Source organism: Salvelinus alpinus, chromosome 28 (assembly GCF_045679555.1).
Source record: "Salvelinus alpinus chromosome 28, SLU_Salpinus.1, whole genome shotgun sequence".
Lineage (NCBI taxonomy): Eukaryota > Metazoa > Chordata > Actinopteri > Salmoniformes > Salmonidae > Salvelinus > Salvelinus alpinus.
The window spans coordinates 44,752,736-44,768,277 of NC_092113.1; the positions used below are offsets into that span (position 1 = coordinate 44,752,736).

General features: G+C 43.1%; 1 protein-coding gene across 1 annotated transcript in view; it reads left to right on the forward strand.

Moving 5' to 3' along the window:
* The window catches only part of LOC139557921 (zinc finger BED domain-containing protein 4), a 385,803-nt gene that overhangs the window by 176,048 nt on the left and 194,213 nt on the right, over nucleotides 1-15,542 (forward strand). The window lies entirely within an intron of this gene.

Below are 15,542 nucleotides of genomic sequence, written 5' to 3' on the forward strand. Positions count from 1 at the left end.
CTCAAAAAGCAGCAGTATGCAAATCAGGGAGCCAGATGAACGGCTCTTTCACCGACGCGATTCGGTTCCCGACATTCACCAAAAAAAATCGTTTCAAAATTAGCTGTTCGTTCGCGAACGACCCATCACTAATGCAGATGGCATGAAAACAGACCAACAGGGAAGGGAAGCGGATCAGGGTTAGGGGCAGGTCCAGCTCTACCCCATGGCCTCTCATCCAAAGTGTATAGAATTTTAGCCTGACCGAGGGATTGGTCTGGTGGTCGGGAATAAAACAGGAAATAACCAGCCAGACCACTGGGACTTGATTTAGCTGGTGTTACCGATGCTGTACTGCACCGTTGTAACTCTGAAGTGGCATTGTTTAAAGTGGCCAGTGATACATTTATTACATCCATTTTTCCATTATTAAAGTGGCTGGAGTTGAACCAGTATGTTTTCTCATATGTTATGTTTTCATATGTTTTTCTCGAGATCGTCAGATTCTTTTTTGGGGGCAGACAGTTGAACACCCACATTTCCCCCCTTCACCTGTGGGCGTGTCAGTTTAACAGTTGCTGCTGTGGTGGGTCTCTCACTGCCGGGATTGGCATAGCGTTCCCCCTGTTTTGGACAATTTGACTTCCAGTGATCTGGAGAAAGGCACCAGAGGCGTAGGTTCTCATGTCTACAGTGCATCACAGTGGAGTGATCTGTTGAGCCACAAACCCTGCATTCCCTACGCCTGAAGGGCTGGGCGGGGAAAGATGGCGCCTTGGCCTGTGTCTGTGAAACCATAACGGGTGGTGTGCCCTTCTCTAAGGTACGTTCAAGCAGGTGAATGAGTCTCTCGATACTTGCACTCTGTCCATCTTGTTTGGCGCTTGATGTGAGGGAAGTGTCACTGCACGCACCAGCATTGGCCCCACCTTCAAACGGCGTTATCTGGGGATGTTCTGTTACTTGCTTTGAGGATACAGCGGTAGATTGACACCTGCGGTAGAAATGGCCTTCCTGCGGTGTTCATGTTCATAGATTCTCTCCTGTACTTCACTCGCAGTCCATTTCTCAGCAGACTTGTATTGGAATACTGCTGCCAGTTTGGGGTCAGGGCAGTATGTTACAAACATCATGACGACATCTGAGTTGGAGCTGTCAATCTTCTTACCTTGTCTCTTAAGGCCCTCGTCAGCGACATCTACGGCCTTGTTCAATCGAACCCAATACTCCATAACAGTCTCTCCGGGTACAGGTTTAGTATTGTAAAAATCAGACAAAGGCATGCATGAATAGGTCAATTCGCTGAAATTCTGTTTCAGAATGTCAAATACAATCTCTGGCTTCTCTGTAGGATCGACAGTTGTCTCATTGCGTAAATGTATCTTTACCATGTCTCTTGCTTTGTCAGATAATCGTCTAATCATCTCATGTGATTTTTTGTCTGCATTTGTCTGTACCATCTCCTCTATATGTAGGAGGTTCCTTACTGTCTGTACCATCTCCTCTATATGTAGGAGGTTCCTTCATGTCTGTACCATCTCCTCTATATGTAGGAGGTTCCTTCATGTCTGTACCATCTCCTCTATATGTAGGAGGTTCCTTACTGTCTGTACCATCTCCTCTATATGTAGGAGGTTCCTTACTGTCTGTACCATCTCCTCTATATGTAGGAGGTTCCTTACTGTCTGTACCATCTCCTCTATATGTAGGAGGTTCCTTACTGTCTGTACCATCTCCTCTATATGTAGGAGGTTCCTTCATGTCTGTATCATCTCCTCTATATGTAGGAGGTTCCTTACTGTCTGTACCATCTCCTCTATATGTAGGAGGTTCCTTACTGTCTGTACCATCTCCTCTATATGTAGGAGGTTCCTTACTGTCTGTACCATCTCCTCTATATGTAGGAGGTTCCTTCATGTCTGTATCATCTCCTCTATATGTAGGAGGTTCCTTCATGTCTGTACCATCTCCTCTATATGTAGGAGGTTCCTTACTGTCTGTACCATCTCCTCTATATGTAGGAGGTTCCTTACTGTCTGTACCATCTCCTCTATATGTAGGAGGTTCCTTCATGTCTGTATCATCTCCTCTATATGTAGGAGGTTCCTTACTGTCTGTACCATCTCCTCTATATGTAGGAGGTTCCTTACTGTCTGTACCATCTCCTCTATATGTAGGAGGTTCCTTACTGTCTGTACCATCTCCTCTATATGTAGGAGGTTCCTTACTGTCTGTACCATCTCCTCTATATGTAGGAGGTTCCTTCATGTCTGTATCATCTCCTCTATATGTAGGAGGTTCCTTACTGTCTGTACCATCTCCTCTATATGTAGGAGGTTCCTTACTGTCTGTACCATCTCCTCTATATGTAGGAGGTTCCTTACTGTCTGTACCATCTCCTCTATATGTAGGAGGTTCCTTACTGTCTGTACCATCTCCTCTATATGTAGGAGGTTCCTTACTGTCTGTACCATCTCCTCTATATGTAGGAGGTTCCTTACTGTCTGTACCATCTCCTCTATATGTAGGAGGTTCCTTACTGTCTGTACCATCTCCTCTATATGTAGGAGGTTCCTTACTGTCTGTACCATCTCCTCTATATGTAGGAGGTTCCTTACTGTCTGTACCATCTCCTCTATATGTAGGAGGTTCCTTACTGTCTGTACCATCTCCTCTATATGTAGGAGGTTCCTTCATGTCTGTATCATCTCCTCTATACGTAGGAGGTTCCTTACTGTCTGTACCATCTCCTCTATATGTAGGAGGTTCCTTACTGTCTGTACCATCTCCTCTATATGTAGGAGGTTCCTTACTGTCTGTACCATCTCCTCTATATGTAGGCGGTTCCTTACTGTCTGTACCATCTCCTCTATATGTAGGAGGTTCCTTCATGTCTGTACCATCTCCTCTATATGTAGGAGGTTCCTTACTGTCTGTACCATCTCCTCTATATGTAGGAGGTTCCTTACTGTCTGTACCATCTCCTCTATATGTAGGAGGTTCCTTACTGTCTGTACCATCTCCTCTATATGTAGGAGGTTCCTTCATGTCTGTATCATCTCCTCTATATGTAGGAGGTTCCTTACTGTCTGTATCATCTCCTCTATATGTAGGAGGTTCCTTACTGTCTGTACCATCTCCTCTATATGTAGGAGGTTCCTTACTGTCTGTACCATCTCCTCTATATGTAGGAGGTTCCTTACTGTCTGTACCATCTCCTCTATATGTAGGAGGTTCCTTCATGTCTGTACCATCTCCTCTATATGTAGGAGGTTCCTTCATGTCTGTACCATCTCCTCTATATGTAGGAGGTTCCTTACTGTCTGTACCATCTCCTCTATATGTAGGAGGTTCCTTACTGTCTGTACCATCTCCTCTATATGTAGGAGGTTCCTTACTGTCTGTACCATCTCCTCTATATGTAGGAGGTTCCTTACTGTCTGTACCATCTCCTCTATATGTAGGAGGTTCCTTACTGTCTGTACCATCTCCTCTATATGTAGGAGGTTCCTTACTGTCTGTACCATCTCCTCTATATGTAGGAGGTTCCTTACTGTCTGTACCATCTCCTCTATATGTAGGAGGTTCCTTACTGTCTGTACCATCTCCTCTATATGTAGGAGGTTCCTTACTGTCTGTACCATCTCCTCTATATGTAGGAGGTTCCTTACTGTCTGTACCATCTCCTCTATATGTAGGAGGTTCCTTACTGTCTGTACCATCTCCTCTATATGTAGGAGGTTCCTTACTGTCTGTACCATCTCCTCTATATGTAGGAGGTTCCTTACTGTCTGTACCATCTCCTCTATATGTAGGAGGTTCCTTCATGTCTGTACCATCTCCTCTATATGTAGGAGGTTCCTTACTGTCTGTACCATCTCCTCTATATGTAGGAGGTTCCTTACTGTCTGTACCATCTCCTCTATATGTAGGAGGTTCCTTACTGTCTGTACCATCTCTTCTATATGTAGGAGGTTCCTTACTGTCTGTACCATCTCCTCTATATGTAGGAGGTTCCTTACTGTCTGTACCATCTCCTCTATATGTAGGAGGTTCCTTACTGTGTGTACCATCTCCTCTATATGTAGGAGGTTCCTTACTGTCTGTACCATCTCTTCTATATGTAGGAGGTTCCTTACTGTCTGTACCATCTCCTCTATATGTAGGAGGTTCCTTACTGTATGTACCATCTCCTCTATATGTAGGAGGTTCCTTACTGTGTGTACCATCTCCTCTATATGTAGGAGGTTCCTTCATGTCTGTACCATCTCCTCTATATGTAGGAGGTTCCTTACTGTCTGTACCATCTCCTCTATATGTAGGAGGTTCCTTACTGTCTGTACCATCTCCTCTATATGTAGGAGGTTCCTTACTGTCTGTACCATCTCCTCTATATGTAGGAGGTTCCTTCATGTCTGTACCATCTCCTCTATATGTAGGAGGTTCCTTACTGTCTGTACCATCTCCTCTGTATGTAGGAGGTTCCTTACTGTCTGTACCATCTCCTCTGTATGTAGGAGGTTCCTTCATGTCTGTACCATCTCCTCTATATGTAGGAGGTTCCTTACTGTCTGTACCATCTCCTCTATATGTAGGAGGTTCCTTACTGTCTGTACCATCTCCTCTATATGTAGGAGGTTCCTTACTGTCTGTACCATCTCCTCTATATGTAGGAGGTTCCTTCATGTCTGTACCATCTCTATATGTAGGAGGTTCCTTACTGTCTGTACCATCTCCTCTATATGTAGGAGGTTCCTTACTGTCTGTACCATCTCCTCTATATGTAGGAGGTTCCTTACTGTCTGTACCATCTCCTCTATATGTAGGATGTTCCTTACTGTCTGTACCATCTCCTCTATATGTAGGATGTTCCTTACTGTCTGTACCATCTCCTCTATATGTAGGAAGTTCCTTCATGTCTGTACCATCTCCTCTATATGTAGGAGGTTCCTTACTGTCTGTACCATCTCCTCTATATGTAGGAGGTTCCTTACTGTCTGTACCATCTCCTCTATATGTAGGAGGTTCCTTACTGTCTGTATCATCTCCTCTATATGTAGGAGGTTCCTTCATGTCTGTACCATCTCCTCTATATGTAGGAGGTTCCTTCATGTCTGTATCATCTCCTCTATATGTAGGAGGTTCCTTACTGTCTGTACCATCTCCTCTATATGTAGGAGGTTCCTTCATGTCTGTACCATCTCCTCTATATGTAGGAGGTTCCTTACTGTCTGTACCATCTCTATATGTAGGAGGTTCCTTACTGTCTGTACCATCTCCTCTATATGTAGGAGGTTCCTTCATGTCTGTACCATCTCCTCTATATGTAGGAGGTTCCTTCATGTCTGTACCATCTCCTCTATATGTAGGAGGTTCCTTACTGTCTGTACCATCTCCTCTATATGTAGGAGGTTCCTTCATGTCTGTACCATCTCCTCTATATGTAGGAGGTTCCTTACTGTCTGTACCATCTCCTCTATATGTAGGCGGTTCCTTACTGTCTGTACCATCTCCTCTATATGTAGGAGGTTCCTTCATGTCTGTACCATCTCCTCTATATGTAGGAGGTTCCTTACTGTCTGTACCATCTCCTCTATATGTAGGAGGTTCCTTCATGTCTGTACCATCTCCTCTATATGTAGGAGGTTCCTTACTGTCTGTACCATCTCCTCTATATGTAGGAGGTTCCTTACTGTCTGTACCATCTCCTCTATATGTAGGAGGTTCCTTACTGTCTGTACCATCTCCTCTATATGTAGGAGGTTCCTTCATGTCTGTACCATCTCCTCTATATGTAGGAGGTTCCTTACTGTCTGTACCATCTCCTCTATATGTAGGAGGTTCCTTACTGTCTGTACCATCTCCTCTATATGTAGGAGGTTCCTTACTGTCTGTACCATCTCCTCTATATGTAGGAGGTTCCTTACTGTCTGTACCATCTCCTCTATATGTAGGAGGTTCCTTACTGTCTGTACCATCTCCTCTATATGTAGGAGGTTCCTTACTGTCTGTATCATCTCCTCTATATGTAGGAGGTTCCTTCATGTCTGTACCATCTCCTCTATATGTAGGAGGTTCCTTACTGTCTGTACCATCTCCTCTATATGTAGGAGGTTCCTTCATGTCTGTATCATCTCCTCTATATGTAGGAGGTTCCTTCATGTCTGTACCATCTCCTCTATATGTAGGAGGTTCCTTACTGTCTGTACCATCTCCTCTATATGTAGGAGGTTCCTTACTGTCTGTACCATCTCCTCTATATGTAGGAGGTTCCTTACTGTCTGTACCATCTCCTCTATATGTAGGAGGTTCCTTCATGTCTGTATCATCTCCTCTATATGTAGGAGGTTCCTTACTGTCTGTACCATCTCCTCTATATGTAGGAGGTTCCTTACTGTCTGTACCATCTCCTCTATATGTAGGAGGTTCCTTCATGTCTGTACCATCTCCTCTATATGTAGGAGGTTCCTTACTGTCTGTACCATCTCCTCTATATGTAGGAGGTTCCTTACTGTCTGTACCATCTCCTCTATATGTAGGAGGTTCCTTCATGTCTGTACCATCTCCTCTATATGTAGGAGGTTCCTTACTGTCTGTATCATCTCCTCTATATGTAGGAGGTTCCTTCATGTCTGTACCATCTCCTCTATATGTAGGAGGTTCCTTACTGTCTGTACCATCTCCTCTATATGTAGGAGGTTCCTTACTGTCTGTACCATCTCCTCTATATGTAGGAGGTTCCTTACTGTCTGTACCATCTCCTCTATATGTAGGAGGTTCCTTACTGTCTGATTGCATGATGAACTTCATTTTACTGAGGTCTACATATCCTACTGACTCTGAATGATCACTTATCTTCTCTGTACTTACTGGTGGCTCATAAGTACTGGACCTGCCCCTCTGTAGTTCTTCCCTAATGGAGCTCCCTATTTCCCGGGCTAGCTGAGTGACCAGCTCACCTAGACCATCTACAGGGGCGTTTGAATTAACACTAGATGAAGGGCTTTCATCAGAATTTGTAGTGGAGCAAAACATGGGGGAACCTCCTGCACCTACACGCTTTACAGGGGTTTGATCAGAGTATGAGAAAAACCTCCCCCTCCCAGCAGTGAATTTGGTTTCATCACCATTATAAGATGTCATATCACTAAACCACTAATGTTACGTTAAAATGTCTGCTGATGAACACACTTCTATGTTTAACCATAAACAGCACTCTCAATACATCGTTTAAAGAAAACAAATAAGAAACAGTAAAGAAAATAGACTGCAGTTCCGCTTTTTGCCACAAGGCGGCAAGAGTACCTCAATGATGTAAACAGTCTCAAGGGCAGCAGCGCCGCGGTGATTGAGCTGACGTCGATCAACAATGAATCCGGGTCACGGCACCAATGTAACCGGTGCTGTACTGCACCGCTGTAGCTCTGCGTTGTGTGTGGTTGATTGAGACTATAGACGTGGACTTTGGAGATCAGGTTGTTTTAATGAATCAGAATTCACTCTGCATCCTGCATCTAAAATAAAACATTTGTAGAGCACATATGTTCTGCGAAACGTCGCCTCTTTCTACAATAGACGCACAATACAAGGGACTGGGATCATTCGAGAAGCTAGGCATCGTTCACACATACAATTTTTTTATTTTTTTTATTTTACCAAGTCAGTTAACCTCACCAGGGTATGTGGGACAGTAGCGTCCCACCTCATCAACAGCCAGTGAAACTGCAGAGCGCCAAATTAAAACAACAGAAATCCCATAATTTAAATTCCTCAAACATACAAGTATTTTACACCATTTTAAAGATACACTTGTTGTAAATCCAGCCAAAGTGTCCGATTTCAAAAAGGTTTTACGACGAAAGCACACCAAACGATTAGAATCCCTCCACGGCCTCATAGGATCAAATTATGATAAGGATGTGGACATACTCGGTATACATATCCCGAAAGAAAGATATTTGATACACTGCCGATTTTGCAGGTTTTCCTACTTACAAAGCATGTAGAAGTCTGTAATTTTTATCATAGGTACACTTCAACTGTGAGAGACGGAATCTAAAACAAAAATCCAGAAAATCACATTGTATGATTTTTAAGTAATTAATTTGCATTTTATTGCTCCTTTGTCTTGCATCCCTCAATGTGAGCAAGACAAAGGAGCTGATCGTGGATTATAGGAAAAGGAGGACCGACCAGGCCACCATTAACATCGACGGGACTGTAGTGGAGCTGGTCGAGAGTTTCAAGTTCCTTGGTGTCCACATCACCAACAAACTATCATGGTCCAAACACACCAAGACAGTTGTGAAGAGGGCATGACAACACCTTTTCCCCCCAGGAGACTGAAAGAATTTGGCATGGGTCCCCAGATCGCCAAAAGGTTCTACAGCTGCACCATCGAGAGCATCCTGACCGGTTGCATCACCGCCTGGCATGGCAACTGCTCGGCATCTAACTGTAAGGTGCTACAGAGGGTAATGCGTACGGCCCAGTACATCACTGGGGCCAAGCTTCCTGACATCCAGGACCTATATACTAGGCTGTCAGAAGAAGGCCCGAAAAATGTTCAAAGACTCCAGTCACCCAAGTCATAGACTGTTCTCTCTGCTACCGCACTGTAAGCGGTACCGGAGCGCCAAGTTTAGGACCAAAATGCTCCTTAACAGCTTCTACCCCCAAGAAAGAGAATACAGTAGACGGCATGTGTCCGAAAGTGATTGATGACCTATTTTATGTGTCACGTGGTTATGCGCATTTATGTACATCCTGTCCGGATGTTCTCACGCTACGTACATCCTGTCCCGATGTTCTCACGCTACGTACATCCTGTCCCGATGTTCTCACGCTATCGAGTGAGTGCTTATGTAACCTGATAGTGCAGTTGTTTTGGGTAAAACATGTGTTTGCCATAAAGCTGTCCTGGTAATTGATGTGTAGTGACCTTGTGGAACTGTGGAATGTGTTTGAACATTTGAAAGAGTTGGGAAATGTTGTAGTGAACTTATGGATCTGCTGTTTGGGGAGCCTGTATATGAAACAGTCATTTCTGGGGTAGGAATGCCTCAGTATAAGTAAGAGCTGTGAACACTATGAGTGACAAGAAACTTCAAGAGAGATAAACTACATAAAACATGGCTTCTAGACCAATTGTCGGTGTATTGTGTCCTTCGTGTCATGATCACAATGACAAAACCATCGATGCCATTCTTTGTGATGCCCCAACTATTTTGTGCCTGTCTTTAGCTTTAGGTGGGGAGATTATTTTAAAGTCCTTGAAATGATGAAACAAGTGGAAAATCTTTTCCAACATCCTGAACATTTACAGCGATGGGCCCTTCTGTCCTCAAGACAGAACTTGGGCCTAAAGGCAAGAAGGTTGATCTATCATGGAAAAGAAAACATCAGAAACCTGGAAGGTGCTGGAGATCAAGGGGGGAAGAGACAGTGTCTGAACCGGTCACGTCTTGACGAAGGGGATTTAGAGACGGATGGGGTGTTGGAAGAGACAGTGTCTGAACAGGTCACGTCTTGACGAAGGGGATTTAGAGACGGATCGGGGTGTTGGAAGAGACAGTGTCTGAACCGGTCACGTCTTGACGAAGGGGATTTAGAGACGGATCGGGGTGTTGGAAGAGACAGTGTCTGAACCAGTCACGCCTTGACGAAGGGGATTTAGAGACGGATTGGGGTGTTGGAAGAGACAGTGTCTGAACCGGTCACGTCTTGACGAAGGGGATTTAGAGACGGATCGGGGTGTTGGAAGAGACAGTGTCTGAACCGGTCACGCCTTGACGAAGGGGATTTAGAGACGGATGGGGGCGTTGGTTTACAATTGATCCTTCACAAGGCCCTTTTCTCTAAGAAAGGAATTAAATAATAATTACATATAAACATGAATATGTAGTATTGTTCAATAATAGCGTGTAATATGTATGCATTTCAGCACTAAAGATTTAAAAAATGTAATTTACATTGAATTAAATATCAGGCTCTCTCTCTCTCTTTCCCTCAAATGTTGTGTGTGTGTGTGTGTGTTTGTGTGTGTAAGGTCTTTGAAACAACTTTCTGAAAACAGTGGGGGTCCTGTGGCGTCCGAGGAGCTCATGACCTCTGTCTCCCCCCTCGGGGGTGTGACAGCGTTCATGAGATCCATCAAAGAAGAGAAAATGTCTGACGTGCTCACAGCATGACGATGTGGATTTACAATAGCCCCTTCATAAGGCCCCTTTTCTCTAAGTAAGGAATTAGAGAATAATTACATATAACAGGCTCTCTCTGTCTCTGTCCCTCAAAGGGTGTGTGTGTGTGTGTGTGTGTGTGTGTGTGTGTGTGTGTGTGTGTGTGTGTGTGTGTGTGTGTGTGTGTGTGTGTGTGAGCATGTGGGTGTGGAAGGTCCTGTGGCGTCCGAGGATCTTATGACATCTGAACTTCCAAAAGACTTCTCAGCATATCCATATATAGGGTCAGCAACAACAACAAAAAAATGTCAGAAAACAGTTTTTATGTGTTCTCGTGAGGTCTCCTGGGGTGGCTGTCTCAATCAATCCTACCATCCTCTTTTTGAAAGGGTAATTGTACTCTTTAAGATGGGCCCTATACTTACTTCTCTAGGATAGGGGGCAGCAAATTCACTATTGGATAAATAGCGTGCCCAATTTCAACTTCCTTCTACTCATCCCCAGAATATAAGATATGCATATTATTAGTAGATTTGGATAGAAAACACTCTGAAGTTTCTAACTGTTTGAATCATGTCTGTAAGTATAACAGAACTTATGTAGCAGGCAAAACCCCGAGGACTAACCATTATTTTTTTTTTCTTTTTGAGGTCACTGTCTGTTCAATGTTTTCATTGGAATACTGGATTTCTAATCACCCTGTTTTCAGTTCCTACCGCTTCCACTGGATGTCACTACTCTTTGGAAATAGGTTGAGGTTATTCCTTTGTGCAATGAAGAAGTGAGCCCACCTGGAAACAGTGTAACGTCATGTGTACTGTTTGAGAGTTGCGCAAAACTAGAAAAGTAGCCTTAGTTTGTTGATCTCCTGTATTGAAAACAGATAGACCCGTCTTCAATTTGATCGATTATTAACGTTTACAAATACCTTAAGTTGTATTACAAAAGTAGTTTGAAATGTTTTGGCAAAGTTTAGAGGTAATTTTTGAGATATTTTGTAGTGACGTTGCGCAAATTGGAAGCTGTTTTTTTCTTGATCAACCGCGCCAAATAAATGGACAATTTGGATATATATGGACGGAATTAATCGAACAAAAGGACCATTTGTGATGTTTATGGGACATATTGGAGTGCCAACAAAAGAATCTCGTCAAAGGTAAGGCATGATTTATATTTTATTTCTGCGTTTTGTGTCGTGCCTGCAGGGTTGAAATATGCTACACTCTCTTTGTTTACTTTTGTGCTATCATCAGATAATAGCATCTTATGCTTTCGCCGAAAAGCCTTTTTGAAATCTGACATGGTGGCTGGATTCACAACGAGTGTAGCTTTAATTTGGTATCTTACATGTGTGATTTAATGAAAGTTTGATTTTATATCATTTTTTTGAATTTGGCGCTCTACATTTTCCCTGGCTATTGGCCAAGTGGGACGGTAGCGTCCCACATATCCTAGAGAAGTTAAACAGATCCATTTTACCCCCTTTAAATAACCTTTTAATGCACAGGGCTAAATCGGGGGCACACAGAGTGTTTCTTGGTATACACCTCACACACATGGGTATGGATTTTAAATAGAAGACACCAGTAACATGTCAGATATAGTTAAAATGTATTCATTTATGAGTTTGCATCCCAATATGACACTTTAAATACATCACAGAAGACTGAAATGTAACAAAACGCCTAGTGTGTTTATTGAAATGTACACTGAGATGCTCAGTTGATTAATATTCCCCTCCGGTGATTCCCCAACATCTTGTCAACACGGGACCCAAAAATGGAGCAGATACAGTTGAAGGTTACATACACCTTAGCCAAATAAATTTAAACCCAGTTTTTCACAATTTCTGACATTTAATCCTAGTAAAAATTCCCTGTCTTAGGTCAGTTAGGATCACCACTTTACTTTAATATGAAATGTCAGAATAATAGTAGAAAAAATGATTTATTTCAGCTTTAATTTCTTTCATCACATTCCCAGTGGGTCAGACGTTTACATACACTCAATTAGTATTTGGTAGCATTGCCTTTAAATTGTTTAACTTGGGTCAAACGTTTCGGGTAGCCTTCCACAAGCTTCCCACAATAAGTTGGGTGAATTTTGGCCCATTCCTCCTGACAGAGCTGGTGTAACTGAGTCAGGTTTGTAGGCCTCCTTGCTCACACACGCTTTTTCAGTTCTGCACACACATTTTTTATAGGTTCGAGGTCAGGGCTTTGTGATGGCCACTTCAATACTTTGTTGTCCTTAAGCCATTTTGCCACAACTTTGGAAGTATGCTTGGGGTCATTGTCCATTTAGAAGACCCATTTGCGACCAAACTTTAACTTCCTGACTGATGTCTTGAGATCATCAAATACTGTCAATTAGCCTATCAGAAGCTTCTAAAGCCATGACATCATTTAGTTTGTTACCAATAAATGTGTGGAGTGGTTGAAAAACAAGTTTTAATGACTCCAACCTAAGTGTATGTAAACTTCCGACTTCAACTGTATATATTTACCACAAAAATATATGGGGGATTGGAAATGACGCAGACAGTTACATTGATGGAAACCACAATCTATCTGCAGTATTACAGCTGATCCACCCTCTATTTTTTTAAATAAATAAATACAAAATGTAAATTAAAAAACCCTCTGCATAATCATTAACAGCAGACTCGTACATTTCCTCAGGGAAAACAATGTACTGAGCAAATGTCAAATTGGCTTTTACCAAATTATCGTATGACAGACCACGTGTTCACCCTGCACACCCTAATTGACAAACAAACAAAACAAAGGCAAAGTCTTCTCATGCTTTGTTGATTTCAAAAAAGCCTTTGACTCAATTTGGCAGGAGGGTCTGTTATACAAATGGATGGAAAGTGGTGTTGGGTGAAAAACATACGTCATTATAAAATCCATGTACACAAACAAGTGTGTGGTTAAAATTGGTTTAAAAAAACACATTTCTTTCCCCAGGGCCGTGGGGTGAGACAGGGATGCAGCTTAAGCCCCACCCTCTTCAACATATATGTCAACGAATTGGCGAGGGCACTAGAACAGTCAGCAGCACCCGGCTTCACTTACTAGAAGTCAAATGTCTACTGTTTGCTGATGGTTCTTCTGTCACCAACCAAGGAGGGCATACATCTTCTGCACAGATTCTTTTAGACCTGGGCTCTGACTGTAAATCTCAGTAAGACAAAAATAATGGTGTTCCAAAAAAGGTCCAGTTCCCAGGACCATAAATACAAATTCTATCTAGACACCATTGCCGTAAAGAACACAAAAAACAATACATATCTCGGCCGGAACATCAGCGCCACATGTAACTTCCACAAAGCTGTGAACGATCTGAGAGACGAGGAAGGGCCTTCTATGCCATCAAAAGGAACATAAAATTTGACATATCAATTAGGATCTGTCTAAAAATACTTTAATCAGTGTGTGTGTGCGTTTGTGTGTGTTTATGTCAGGGCCATTAGATTAGCAGGTTCTGTAGAGATTAGACCTCAGAGAGAGCTGCTGCTGTAATCCCCTCCTACTGCTGCTAATGAACACACACACATGCATGCTCGCACACACGCGTAACGAACGCACACAGCTTCTAAAGCCATGACATAATTTTCTGGAATTTTCCATGCTGTTTAAAGGCACAGTCAACTTAGTGTATGTAAACTTCTGACCCACTGGAATTGTGATACAGTGAGTTATAAGTGAAATAATCGAGACATTTGTGGAGTGGTTGAAAAACGAGTTTTAATGCCTCCAACCTAAGTGTATGTAAACTTCCGACTTCAACTGTATCTTCTACCAACCTATCTTTATAGACATGTATCCATAACAAGGCCTAGGAGGCCCCTATAGTGTCCAAAAATCTCTCCAAAATGTGACACATTTTAAGTAACTTTATTTTCATGCATATAACTTGTCAAAAGGTATTTTTATGACCAAATTCACATTCTTTGGTGTAGACATACATTTTTATGATTTCATGACTGATAGTAGATCACTGAAAGGTCAAAACACCTCTTCAAATAGAAGTATGTTTGTAGCACAAAATATCTTACAGAACAGCCATCGGAGACAGACACAGCATGGAGACAGAACAGACATGAAGACAGAGACAGGGCCATGAGAGACCAGAACATCACTGGAGACAGCAACAGCCCACTCCGACAGCCATCAGCCCAGAACAGCATGGAGACAGAACAGCCATGAAGACAGAACAGCATGGAGACAGAACAGAACAGCATGGAGACAGAACAGCATGGAGACAGAACAGCATGGAGACAGAACAGCATGGAGACAGAACAGCATGGAGACAGAACAGCATGGAGACAGAACAGCATGAAGACAGAACAGCATGGAGACAGAACAGCATGGAGACAGAACAGCATGGAGACAGAACAGCATGAAGACAGAACAGCATGGAGACAGAACAGAACAGCATGGAGACAGAACAGCATGAAGACAGAACAGCATGGAGACAGAACAGAACAGCATGGAGACAGAACAGCATGGAGACAGAACAGCATGAAGACAGAACAGCATGGAGACAGAACAGCATGGAGACAGAACAGCATGGAGACAGAACAGCATGGAGACAGAACAGCATGGAGACAGAACAGAACAGCATGGAGACAGAACAGAACAGCATGAAGACAGAACAGCATGGAGACAGAACAGCATGAAGACAGAACAGCATGGAGACAGAACAGCATGGAGACAGAACAGCATGGAGACAGAACAGCATGGAGACAGAACAACATGGAGACAGAACAGCATGGAGACAGGACAGCATGGAGACAGAACAGCATGGAGACAGAACAGCATGGAGACAGAACAGCATGGAGACAGAACAGCATGGAGACAGAACAGCATGAAGACAGAACAGAACAGCATGGAGACAGAACAGCGTGGAGACAGAACAGCGTGGAGACAGAACAGCGTGGAGACAGAACAGCGTAGAGACAGAACAGCGTAGAGACAGAACAGCGTAGAGACAGAACAGCGTGGAGACAGAACAGCGTGGAGACAGAACAGCGTGGAGACAGAACAGCATGGAGACAGAACAGCATGGAGACAGAACAGCATGGAGACAGAACAGCATGGAGACAGAACAGCATGGAGACAGAACAGCATGGAGACAGAACAGCATGGAGACAGAACAGCATGGAGACAGAACAGCATGGAGACAGAACAGCATGGAGACAGAACAGCATGGAGACAGAACAGCATGGAGACAGAACAGCATGAAGACAGAACAGCATGGAGACAGAACAGCATGAAGACAGAACAGCATGGAGACAGAACAGAACAGCATGGAGACAGAACAGCATGGAGACAGAACAGCATGGAGACAGAACAGCATGGAGACAGAACAGCATGGAGA